Source organism: Chaetura pelagica, unplaced genomic scaffold, assembly GCF_000747805.2.
Source record: "Chaetura pelagica isolate M959 unplaced genomic scaffold, ChaPel_1.0 scaffold66, whole genome shotgun sequence".
NCBI lineage: Eukaryota > Metazoa > Chordata > Aves > Apodiformes > Apodidae > Chaetura > Chaetura pelagica.
In genome coordinates this window covers 5,653,713-5,667,463 of record NW_009953811.1, presented here as the reverse complement: position 1 = coordinate 5,667,463, position 13,751 = coordinate 5,653,713, and the positions used below count along the sequence as shown (strand labels likewise).

The window sequence follows — 13,751 nt, the reverse complement described above, 5'->3', positions numbered from 1 at the left end:
CTAAGGAACATGTTAATGTGGAAAGATAAAACAGGACTCCAAAATGCTCATTTGGGTTAAAATGAGTTTATTTCCCAGGGCATAGGGAATCCCAGCTGAATTGGTTGCTGCAGTGACACAAGAAACATGCAAACTGTACCCTCGATTAGAATCTGGGAGAGAGAGATAAAAGGTTTATCTGTGTGACAGGAGCTGTTTGATGCACTATTAGATGACACTTTTAAAATGTTTGCTTAAATCTCACAGCTTTGTCACTAAAAAAAAACCCACATGCAAATTAATGATCTTGCCTTTCAAGGAAGGCTTTCTGGCAAACAAGTGATGAGAGCAAATACATAAATATTAAGATTTTGCTTCAAAGCCACACTCACAGGCAGGCATGTGTGTGTGTAAATGTTTAGGCATCATCATCCACTGTAACATGTAAATTTGTCCATGTGTGTTTGTTTGCATGTGTTAGTGCTTCACACACACTTTAGCAGGTCAAGGTTTTTAAGCCCTCATGTTTATGAGTTGACAGAACCAGGGACCAGCAAACACCACTGCACAAACCTGTGACCACAATTTGAGATGCAGATACATACCTGCTGTACCTGTGTGTGCCCAAATATAAACACATGTATGTTGAAATTCATAGATATATGCACGTATGCATACACGTACAACCAGACTATCATGCTATGATGTATTCATGAATATTTTTGTCTCTCTCTATATATAATTGCTCATGTTTTTCGTTTCCATAGCTTATGCATGTATATTTTATATACGTATGTATGAAGCAGTTGTTGTGCATATGCAAAAAAATACATGGAAGCACAAGTTGAAATAAGGTTTGATATGTTTTAATCTCCATTTAATGCTTTGTCTTGGACAAGAGGCCCCAGTGAGGCACTGATCACCTGATGTAATTCAACTGTGTTCTTGGTATGACATCAAACCAGTCACAGTCACACAGTGGTGGGCTAAATGAATCACCTATATTGCTATAAATAAGGGATGGGATGATAAAGGAGCAGACCTTGCAAAGTGTGATGGGGATAAGGAGTATAGGCAGCTCTTTAACCAGATTTATGCATTGTATTTTTTATGGCTTTAATGCAGATAAAAGTTGCTGCCTCTTCTCCTGGAGTTCCTTTAACTACTTCCTATAGCTCAGCTATAACTCACTCCCACTCACTCCATAGTTAGATGTGAGAAGGCCTACAGGGAAAGACCTTTGCTTCAGAGGGCTTCATAAATTCTGTCAAAGGACAATAATCTTCTCTGAGGCTAATTTAGCCTTTGTTTTCCTTTAAAAACACAAAATTTCCCACACAAATACATGTCAGAATTGAAGTTAAGTGTGGCCATGTCCCATCTACTACGTCACTGAGCACTTATCAAAGCAGAATTATTGCTGCCAGCAGCTCTCAGGTATGTGCCTTTTGCAAAATCTCATGCCCGCAGGTGCATGCCTTTTTGTAAAATCTACCTGCAGGCTTCTTCCCTCAACCCTTTCTTGCCTAAGCTTGAGTTTGCAACCTGCTCTTCAAGATGATGTTCAAGAATGTAATTCAAGTTTGCACTAAGTGCTTTTCACTGCTGGTTCTCTTGAGTTGTAGCAGTTGCATGATGCTGGGCCCAGAACATGACAGCCGATCAGATAGCTGGTCTAAGATGACTTTCCACTTATCTGATTATTTAGCTACCTGGAAATGATAATGGCTTCCCAGTACAGCTTGCAGCAAATCTAAAGCTACTCTAGATCACATCAAGAGCAGTTTTACTTCCTAAATGGGGTTATGACTCAGTCTTTTTGGATTTTGATAAGACTGATGACACTGCCTTTGTCATCACTGCCTTTCCTCTGCCTCACTTGTCTGCCAGATGTTGTCTTTCACAGAGACAACTAAGATGCCTGTTCATTCTACTGCTTCATAGCCTCAAGTCAGTGTGGTTTAGTTTCCCAGATAGGGCTACCAGGCTGTGGCATCCGAATATCTAATCTTTATTTGCTTCTGCTGTCTCAGAGAGCTAATCTTCAGCAGGGACAACTGGTCATGGTGCAGATTCAGCTGTTGCAGTTAAATGGAAACCAGATGGGAGGTAGTGAGAACATAGATATGTTTTGCATGCCCATCAGTAGCCATAATCTGCCTCTAAGTTACATTTCCTTGGTGATTGGTGGAGGAAAACAGTCGCTTTTAGAGCAAAGTCACGTTATCATAAAACACACATGTAGAATAGGCTGTATTAATCATATGTCTTTACTATCAGCGATGTCAGAAAGATTAGGTGGGATGTAAACATCAAAAAACACGTGAACTGACTCCCCAATAAGTTGGAATCTCAAGACTTTTACTTGGTTACAGCAGTTGAGTGCTGACCACCAGAAATATTTTTATTTACAATAGTTCAGCCTGGTTAGACTGTAAATTTCTGTCCCAGGTGCTTTGAAATTCTCCAAGGAACATTTTGCACTAGTTAGTTTCCAGAAGCATTAAGGAAAAATCTCTATATGATGTGCATGTGTGGATATGTCTACATTTACATATATGTTTAAATACATCTATTTGGGACATCCAAAAAAGTAAATTAAAATAAAAATGTATCATAAATGAACTAACACCAGTTACTTTCCATAGAGCAAATCTGTTCTCCATGTCTACTTTAATCCATGTTTTGCCATTAAATCCACTTCTCTGCACCTGAGTCTACTCACTACATCAAAGCTAACCTCCTGAAAGTACCTATTTCACAGTAATTTACCTATTAATTGGCATTTTCCTCCCCTGCTCCCTCTATCCCAGCCCTCTTACTGTCTTTCTGGAACGATTTATCAGGAATGGTGAAAAGTCCCATGTCACCTTGCAGTGTAGAGTAACTGGAAAGTGTGAATGGTGTTTGGAAGGACTTGTGGTCTGATTTATGTCATGCCAAAAATAAGCACTTCAGCTCAGGCTCAGCCTTGTTAGCAAATTTCTTCATCCACAGCATAGCAGTCACTGCTGCCAAATTATGCAGACTCAGCAGGACTAGTTTTTCCTCAAATCCTAATGCTTTTTTTTTTTTTTTTTTTTTTACTTTCTCTTGATTTACATCTGTTTAAGGGTGGGGGAATGAGATCTAATGACCACCAGCAAGGCTGCTTTTGATTTGTGGTGCTGAGTAATCATCCAGCTTACTATTCCAGGGAAAATCCACCTAAGCCATGCTAGATCCTAGAATACACTGGATATTAAAATGACTGACTTTGATTTCCTGCTTCTTTCAACCATGGCACAAGCAGATATAAAAGAAGGTTTAATATATATATATATTGTAAATGTTAAAAAACATCCTCATAGGAAGAACACAATGGCAATCCTAAGGAAGTGCCCTATATGGTCAAGAATGAAAAAGCGCCTGTGGCTTTGAATTATTATTTATTCTCTAAATCATCTGTCCCCACTCACTAAAATATTAGCAGTTCCATTGTTAACAAGCAGTGAGACTGCAGAGTCACTGGGGATGCTCAGGTGAAGCACGTGGATGTTGCAGACTGTGGAGAATACACAGCAATGAAAATGGGAAGGATCTTGACTTAAGTGCTTTGAAAATGCAGGAAGAGGAATCTGTGTAACAGGGGGAGAGCGATTCCACATCCAATTGCTCTGTCATTCCTACCACTTCTACTGCAATCTCAGTTGCAGGGGCAGTGAGTGGGAAAGCTATGATTACAGCTGGCCTGTCCTTGCTGTCTCCACTCACAAGGGAATTCCAGCATTTGGAAGTCTGTCTTTGTCCTGAATCACAATAAAGCAGTTTTTGTCCAAGAATTTTCCAGGGACACGAGATAATGATAAAAGATTCAGGTCAATCAAAGCATTTAATCAGTTTTAGATTATTTTGTTTTCTTCAAAACAGTAATTGTGTCAAATTAATGCATTTTGAAGTTAATTTGAAAAAAAACCCCAAAAACAAACCCCAAACAATTACAGTACAATACAATTAACTGTTGATTTTAAATTTTTTTTTCTGTTTATATATATGAAGTTACAACCTCATATAATTGCATTCAAAGAATCTACTTGATAGATTCATTCTGTGATAGAAAGAAGATGGGAGGGTGGAGGAATTTGAAACTAACTTCTAGTTTCAACTCCCCTGCATGGGCAGGGACACCTCCCACTGGGCCAGGTTGCTCCAAGTCCCCTCCAACCTGGCCTTGAACACTAGCAGGGATGGGGCTTTCAAGACCTCTCTGGGCAACTTGTTCCAGTGTCTCACCACCCTCAGACTAAAGAATTCCTTCCTAATGTCTGACATAAATCTACTCTCTTTCAGCATAAACCTATTACCCCTTGTTTCTCACTACACAACATTGTCAGAAGTCCCTCCCCAGCTCTCCTGTAGCCCCCTGCAGTTACTGGCAGGCTGCTATATGGTCTCTTCAGAGCCTTCTCTTCTCCAGGCTGAACATCCCCAACTCTCTCCTGATCACCTTTGTGGCCTCCTCTGGACTCACTCCAAAAGATCCATGTCCTTCCTGTGCTGAGGTCTCCAGAGCTGGACACAGTACTCCAGGTGGGATCTCACAAGTGTGGAGTAAAGGGGCAGAATCACCTCCATCGACCTGATGGCCAAGTTTCTTTTGATGCAGCCCAGGTTTGTTTTCTGGGCTGCAAGTGCATGTTGCTGGCTCATGTTGAGCTTTCCCTTGACCAACACCCCCAGGTCACTCTCTTCAAGGCTGCTTTCTATCCATTCACAGCCCAACCTGTATTTGTGCTTGGGATTGCTCCTACCCAGGTGCAGGACCCTGGACCTGGCCTGTTGAACTTCATGAGGTTGGCATGGGCCCACCTCTCAAGCCTGTCAAGGTCCCTCTGGATGGCATCCTCTCTCTCCAGCATGTCAACCACACCACACAGCTTGGTGTCATCAGCAAACTTGCTGAGGGTGCACACAATCCCAGTGTTCATGTCACTGACAAAGATGTTGAACAGCACTGGTCCCAGTACTGACCCCTGAGGGACATCACTCATCACTGGTTTCCATCTGGACACTGAGCCAATGATCACTGCAACCATCCAATTTCTTATCCATCAAGTGGTCCATCCATCAAATCCATATCCTTCCAAGTTGGATACCAGGATGCCATGTGGGGCAGTGACTTTGCACAGGTCCAGGTAGACGATGTCAGTTGCTCTTCCCTTGTCCACTGATGCTGTGACCCCATCATAAAATGCCAGCAAATTTGTCAGGCATGATTTGCTCTGGGTGAAGCAATGATGACTGTCACCAACCACCTCCACATTTTCCATGTGCTTTAACAGAGCCTTCAGAAGGATCTGCTCCATGACCCTGCTGGGCACAGAGGTGAGACTGACTGGCCTGCAGCTCCCTGGGTCTTCTTTCCTTTCCTTTTTCAAAATGGGGGTTCTCTTTCCCCTTTTCCAGTCAGTGGGAACTTCACCAGACTGCCATGACTTTTCAAACACGATGGAGAGCATTGCAACTTCACTTGCCAGCTCACTTAGTAGCTGCCGATGGATCTTCCCAGGTGTCACAGACTTGTGCGCTTTCAGGTGAAAAAAGGTGATGTTTCCGCCCGGTTTCGAACCGGGGACCTTTGTGCGTGTCAGGCAAATGTGATAACCACTACACTATGGAAACTGCTGCCAAGTAAGTTTTAGGTCATTTATTAAAAACACTGTAAAAGAAGAAGATTCATCCACTACTCAAGGATTACTTACAGGGCAGGTTTTTCCTCACTGGTTGTTCACCATCCTTTTAACCAAAATAAGGATGTGGCTGACAGAAATTACTGAAATGTTGATAGTGACTGGTAAACACTTTTATCTGTGGATTCTTCTTCATATTTCTAAAGTAATGGCCAAATGAAAAAAAATGTTGCTGCAAACTAAAGCCACATACTGAAAAGAGGCATGAGCAGCAAATGAAAAACACACACCAGATTTTTATCTCAGCTCAACAAGTTTTGCTTGGGCACAAGTCCATTGGCTGCTTCACCCAACCAAGTGAGACACTAATCAGGCTGACATACGTATGCATGTCAGATAAAAGTGCACAAGGTTATGTCCATATTAGTCATGCGATAACAGGACAGATACATGTTGGGGTGGAACAGTGTTAGCAAATTATCTCACAAAAGGACATTTGTCTTCCCTGGGACATGTGCCACCGTTTTAACAAGTCTGAATAAATCTACATTCCTGACTTCCCGTCATGGAGACTTAATCCAGCTCGGTCAGTCAAGGGAGGCAGGCTGCAGTAAACTGGCTGGAGGAGGAAAAGCTTTCAGCAGGTCTTGTATTTGCCCTCTTGTGTGTCCACCTTTCTGCACTCAGACACGACAAGGTGCCCAAAGAAAGAATGGACTCATTAGAGGCACCTGCAATTGAGCTAGGATGTGGCTGTCTGGATTCCTTTCGTTATCACTGGCCAGATGTTGAAACATCAGTGATGTGTTTCATCTTATCTGCTGTAGCAGCATTAATTCCTGTGTTGATTATGAAGGGAGCTGAGAGGAACTAGCTGGGGTAGGGTGGGATTGTCTCGTTGGATGCAGATACATTTAACTCAACTAATGAGTCAGAGATCCTCATGCCTGGCAACTTTCCACAGAAGGCAAAGTGTAAAACCACCTCACTTTACTTGTTCCTATATCACTCTGCAGAGACATGATGATATATCTGAGTCCTCTGGGCCTCAGGTCCCCTCTCTGTGACAGTAATAGCATTGTCACAGCAGAAACAGCTGGCATTTAAGCTCCCAGTTGGTTTTGCTTAAACTACCACTAATTTGCCCTGAGCAGTGCTGGGAGCACTCACTGTCCAAGCAGCAGCTGCAGCAGTCTGTAGCTAAAAGCAAACAGTAACTCCTTAAACTTCTTCAGGCAGATATATAGAGCTGGCCTGCCTACACCTTAAATTTAACAAGCACAGATTCATAGGGAAGGGTGAGCAAGGGAAGAGGAAGCATTTTTCCCTCTCCCCACAACTCAGCAGAGTAGAATGGATGACCTGGATAACATCTGCCAGTGCCCACCACCATCATCTGCCTGATGCCTTTAGGGTCTGAGCTCTTCTGTAACCAGCCTCTGACATATAGGAATTTACAAAACAAATGTCTGATCATGGAATCTTATGATCAGCTACCAAATATTATGTGCTACACTGACTCTAGGACAGCCACAGATTGAGGAAAATAACTGGTCAACTCCTAACCCTGTTTAGTGGAGCAGGGCTTAAAGAGTGAAGTTTACATATTGTTTAATGCCATGACCTCTGTGCCCTTGCTAATCCCTCATCCACCGCTCTGCAGCTGCTTTCTTGTCCGCAGCCTCCAGACTAATACCCAGAAAGATGCTGGGATTTCCAAAACTGCAAACCATGCAGCTGTCAAATTCACAGGGGACATTTTGCTGAGTCAGCTCACCACCCCAGCACGAGCACAGCTATAGGATGGCTTCTTCCTATGGATAATCACATCTTCACACGCATCAAGCACCTTCCCGCTGCAGTGGGATTTTGATACTAGCAGCAAGATTGCTTCTGGCTCTCAGGGCAAGCTGAAATACAGCCAGGGAAAATACTTTGGAGTTTATTATCCAGTTAAATAATATTTTAAATAAATCAATGTTGATATCCTTTGAATCACTAAATCTTCCCCCTGTGATTATTTGAAAAATACTATCATATTTTATCATTGAATGTGTTGTATTCAGGAATATTGAATTTATTATGAACTCAGGAATATTCTCTTTTAGCCAGGAAAACCCAGTCCTTCATTCCTGCAGGCTCAGATATAGGCTCATAGAGAAGTAGAGGGGACATAAATCCACAGTGTTTCACTCCTCTACAGTATCTGCACTTTGATGTGGACTTTTACTGCAAACACAAGGTATCTCACCCTTCTATTATGGAGAGTTTTGTTACTTCACCTTTTTCCTGCATACACCCCAGGCAGTGCTCAGGATGCTACCGGCATGCTGGAAGTTCACACCCTAACTATATCTTAGTCATAATCTGTAGAACTGTTCACTGAAAATCACTATGATGAAAATGGGATGCAGTACTGTATAGATAATAGGGGACCAGAATAAAACAGTGGTACTTTCCCTCCCTATAAAACTACTGTTTTAGCTGGAAAAAATGGGAAGAGAAACACCTAAAGCATCGATTTCCAAATCTGAGCCAAAATTTTAGACCTCTCAAGGTGAGTCAAGGAGAAAGATCTTTGCTGGAGAGTATTCACTGAGGAAGTAATCAAAGTAGGTAGGCACAGAGAACGTCCATCAAAGTCATTGTGCATAGGACCCGGATTTGTGTGCTCAAAATAGAAAGGCTGGCAGTACCAATCATGCAGAGTTTTAATGAGAAACACTAATTCAACAGTTCTGTACCATGTGTAAGAAAAAAACTGTGTCACTGCTTCTACAACTAAACTTGCAGGAATATCGATTGGATTATTAAGAAATACTGAAAAAAAATAAAATAAAATTGTAGTCCCAGTGGAACATAACCTATTCCCTCCAAAAAAGTGCCTTCTGCCCTTCCATTTTACAAGAGTGTTCTTCTCTTCTAGAAAACAGCAGCTTTCCTCCTTGAAATTCAGCTATTTAAACCTCAGTTTTTCTGAAATGTGGCAAAACAAAAATTACACTAATTGTAACTCTTTGAAAGAGCAGTTCAAAAGGAAATATTTTGTTTGTAAGTATCATATTAAAAATCAAGCAGTTCTCAACGTTAATTCTTTCCAGGGAAAGGAAAAAATTACTCAGCCTCATACCTTTCCTGAAAAAGAAAATAATCTTATTTAGGTAAATAATTGCCCCTTTGAATTTGTTTTGTTTCGTTTTAATAGTGGGTAAAGTGCTGAATAGGTTTGCAGGCCATGAATAAATCTGACAAAAAATAACTGAGGGCAAGTAACACAGAGAAGGAGGGACAGGCTTTGAAATTAGATTGTGTCAGATGTTATTAGGAAATATCAAGCAAAGTCCTTCCTTGAAACACAATCATGTTAATATTGAAATTAAATACTTCTATATATAAGGTCCACACTTCACAATATAGATTCTCTCAGGGCTTTGCTTATGAGGTGGCAGGAACAAGCCTATAATTAATATTATATGGTAATTTCTGTTTAAAGCAGATTGTTCCCAGAGCTGCAATCACCACTACATAAGCAAGTTGTCCTTCCATAGCTAAGAAGGAATTATGACCTAGAGCAAAGCAAAACATACAAGTCTATTTGATTGTTGTAATTTTTTTTTGCCTAATTGGATCTGGAATTTGGATATTTCTGAATAATTTTAGCAGTTACAGGTTAGATTTTGTCATGAATCTAGCTCCTTTGAATTTATTAGGTCAACATGTCTTCTGTATGATGGAACAGAATTGTCTTGAGAGAAATGATGCCTTAAAGAATATTTGCTCTGTACCTTTGGCCTGAGGCATCATCCATGGAGACCAAGACATTGGAAGCAAGGAAATAGCCTCTAAACAGAGCTGTGAAAATTGCAATAACATCTGGCACAGTGAAACCAAAATTAGTAACTGCCATTTCCCAATGGGAAACACCTATCCTCTGTTCATCAAGAAGAAAATAATTAGCATTAAAAAAAGAAAAAAAAAAGAAAAAGACATCTTAAAGAACCAAATTAAGTTGACCTAATCAAATGCTCTAATACAGGGAAATTTGTTTGGATCACTGTTTAACTCAAATGGGTGTGTAGTATTTAACGTGGATCTCAGATATTTGTTCCCGTGACATCCTATGGCAACACGTTCCATTAGTAAATTATATGCTGTGCTAAAAAAACCCACGATCATTTAATCTGTTTCCCAGTGGTTGTGCTGCCCATCAAATGCTTAGAACAGTCAGCATCTTGGCAAGGGTATTGGGTCAGTGATTTTTAAGGCCAAAAGGGTTTATTTAGTCATCTTGTTTGACCTACTAAACGATAAAGGCCAAGGGGCTTTCTGAAGTTATTCCTGCTTTAACTGCACTCAATCCTGATTTTACAGCAGAGATCACCCTAGATTTGAAAGTGGCTGGTGGCCAAAGGAGTTCTTCCAATATTTAATTACTTGTATTTGTTCCAGCCTGGGTTTGTTTAGTTTCCATTTCCAGTTTTCAGACCTTGTTATATCCTCATCTGAGTGACTAACCCCCTCCTTGTACATCACTGATTTTTGGTCAAAGTGTAGCACCACCTGTTTGCTCATGTCCATTTAAGACAATTCAGACTGAAGTTGACTCTTTGTCATGATTCAGCTCTCCTGTGCTCTTTGTGTCTTTAATGTGTCTTTATTAGCACTGACTTGAAGGTTTCTTGTAGGTGTGATGTCAAATAACAATTACAATGCTTAGAAATGATGCTTTTTATTTAATGTCCTGCTCCAGTCACTTCTGCATAATGCACCAAGAGCTTCTGCAGTGTCCCTCATTAGACATCTCTTCTCCAAAGCTAAGACATGGGGGTTTCTAGATACCGCATCTCCTTTCCCAGGCAAATTAGTTCTGAACAAATAACACCAGTCTAACCCAGATTTCTAAAATTTATAATCCCTTCAAGCAGTGTGTTATTGACCTCTGATGAACCTTGCCCTCCTGTTTGGACTTGTTGCAGCTACCTTGAAAGAGAAATGCTGCTGCTGTCTGGAGATGGCAAGGCCGTAAACACTGGCAGAGGCAATTCCTGAAGATCAGCTATCTGGTCCTACTAATGTAGTACATGACTGAATTAATGTCAGGAAAACCAGAAGGGTCCTTTTTGTCTGGAAACTTTGATCTGCTGTGTGAATTGGATACTGAAAGACTTCTTGTTCAAGCTAGGGCATGTCCTTTCCACCAGAAAAGGGACCTAGGGAGGCAATGATTAATGTAAGAAAGGGGATATTTATTTGAGTTGCAATACTCTGAGGATATTACTTGACTTTCAGTGTTTAGAAGCAAACCTGTCAGTGTTCCTCAGTATGTCAGGAGCAGTATCTCCAGGGCATGGCCCAAGACATGGGACACCACTGGCAGAGACGTCCTGGCAGAGGTTCTGGATGGCTCTCTGAAGGATTTGCAGGGAGCAGATAGAACTAATTTTAGGTCACCTGGGAATATGAGACCATGTCCTTGGTGGGTCTTCATGGATAGGAGCAGGCCTGAAACCCAAAATCTGATGCTCTCCCATTCTATAAGAGTTCACATCTGATTATTAGTAGGTTTGGGTTTTTTTCAAGTGGAATAAAACAGAAATACAGCACCAGAGACAAAGAGCAGTTCTGAAAAGATTAAATACTTTTCACTTTGATGCCTATGGTTTCTTTTATTTTTAAAAAAAATATTATTATTTTTTTTTAGTTCTTTTTGCTATCTGCTTGAATTTATGCTATAAAAGAAGACATGCCACACCAGAAACCTCTGTGCATCACTGATACCACAGCTTAGATTATTTTAGAATATCCTAGGGTAAAAACCAGTTGTGATACTTCTGAGCAAGCAGCACAGATAGAAAGATAACAATTGTGACCAGATTTTTGGGTATGAATACACAGAAGAGAGCTGTTTTCATTCCTCCATCATGTGAGAGAGAAGTGGTCAAGTAGACTTCAGCAGTTCAGTCTGCCTGCAGTTTTTAAAAAAACACTTTTGATCTGCAAAACAGCTGAAATAAAGCAACATTAAACTTTCCGTGCCTGCTAGTTAACCCCATGTAGCTGCCTTGCCAGCTTGTGGCCAATGGTGCTCTTTTTTTCTAGTTTCCACTCCATACTTAAAGACACCAAAACCCATCCAGCATTTTCCTACCTTTATGTGCTTGTGTCAAGAGATCCTCTGTCAGAATGGTTTGAACTTTGGATGCAGTAGATCATGTTTGTTTTCCACCAGAGTGATATGGAAGTTGATGTCCTAAGTAGAAGTTCAGGCACGGACAAGGCTGGGGTTTCACAGGGTGTTCATCTTGCTTTAAGTAGGATAAGAGACATCTTGAACCTTCTTCTGCCAGTTCTGGCCAATGGATACTTGTGTGCTGGTCTGTGCATGCCAGAAGAGAGTGTTTCTACACCATCTGCTCCAGCCTTAGCCTCAGAAAGGCCCACCCATCTCCCCTGGACTCTCTTTTCTCTCTGACTCCTGAGAAGTGACCACACTGGGAAGGACTCTTGCAAATATGAGGGTTTTTCCCACTGAAATTATGCAAGAATTTTGACTGGAATGTTTTGTGAATTTATGCTGATCAGAGTGTTTTGTTTCAACTGAAGGAAAAAAAAAAAAAAAAAGGCAGGTAGAAAATGGGAAAGGGGTTTTGGAAAAAATGTAAATGTTTTTTATTTGTACTCTTTCAAGGTAATTTGAGGTGATGTTTCATTTTAAAATATACTTCAGTTTTATTTAGAGTAGAATAAACATCCTTTCCAAGGGCTCAGAATTGCAACATTTCATTTCAGCCTGGAAAAAATAGACTTAAAATAAAACTTCTTTTGCTGCTGTTTTTCTTGCTATCACCTCACATTTCTATGCCACTTAAAATAAAATAATTCAGGAACAGTATGAAAAAAACGTTGCTGTGAAAGCCAGAAAATACGAAGCCCAGAAAAAGTCCTTCTGGGTTCAACATCTCTTTCCATATGTCATGCATTTATATAGAAAACTGCTGGGCTTCTTAGCATTTTTCATTTGTCTAATTCCCTTATGACTGTGGCAATAGTGCATGGTCCTACAGGAACTACATGTAGGAAATGAGGATGATATCTCCTGGGAAGGAGAAGATATTCTGCATTTTCTGCTACTGATGGTACTACATGATCAGTGGACACCTGAAAACCAGCACAGGCTCCTCTGAGAAGGGGCCACTACCTGTCTATGGATTTTGCTTGCCTTTTTTTTTTTTTTTTTTTTTTTTTTAATAGAGATGCACAAACCTAATTTTTAGTATCTTTTCCACTTTTTTTTTTCCCTGCCTGACTTCCAAACAGGAGGTCAGGTCAAACTTCTGGCTGGTATAATAGCTAATTACACCCCCTATTTGGTCTAGGATGCGGGGTGAGGAGTAAATTAGGACCTGATAGCTTAGCTGGTGCCACAGCGGGTTATTAGATGTGTGTCAGCGAGCAAAGTTCTGATCAAAGCTCACAGTGAGGCAGCCAGAGGTCGTGAAGCATGGTTGGGGACTAATTGCTGGGCTGTGTGCTAAAAGGAAGTTTGCAATGAAAGGCCATTAAGCTGCAGCTTTTCCAATCAGTGGAGCAAAGCTATGGAGAAATGCTGATTGCTGAGCAAGGAAATGTGGGTTTTGGTGCAGATCCTGCTCTGGGTGATGGTGGTGGCTCTCTTCATTTCTCAAGAGCTTTTCTAAGGAAGGGCAGAATCTCCTCATTAATGTCAGTCCTAGAAAGGGCTTATTAACCTGTTCTCTAAATGGGCCGGTCAAACAAAGCAAACCTTTTTTAAAAGCTGGTACTTACAGAGAAATTTGGCTGGTTGTAAAATGAGCTGGTGGCAACAAAACCTCAGTCATAGGGCAGGGAATGGTGAGGGCAGAGGGTTCAGTCAGACACTCGAAAAGCAAACCAAGGTCTTTGCATGACAGCACTTGCAGCCGTGCAGAGAAAAAGTTATAACTGCTTTTTATTCTCCACGGTTTTCTACACAATCCGTGCAGCACAACAGCTGCATTTTACTCATTTTACAAACAAGGAAACTGAGGCAAAATTAAATAAGTTTATATTGTTGTTGGTTGCTTTTTTAACCTTTTTTTTTTT

General features: G+C 40.9%; 1 non-coding gene across 1 annotated transcript; it reads right to left on the bottom strand.

Annotated features, from left to right (window-relative positions):
* Positions 1-5,566: 5,566 nt before the first annotated feature.
* On the bottom strand, positions 5,567-5,640 carry TRNAV-GAC. The gene has a single exon. It is a non-coding gene; the product is annotated as a tRNA-Val (tRNA).
* Positions 5,641-13,751: the final 8,111 nt, after the last annotated feature.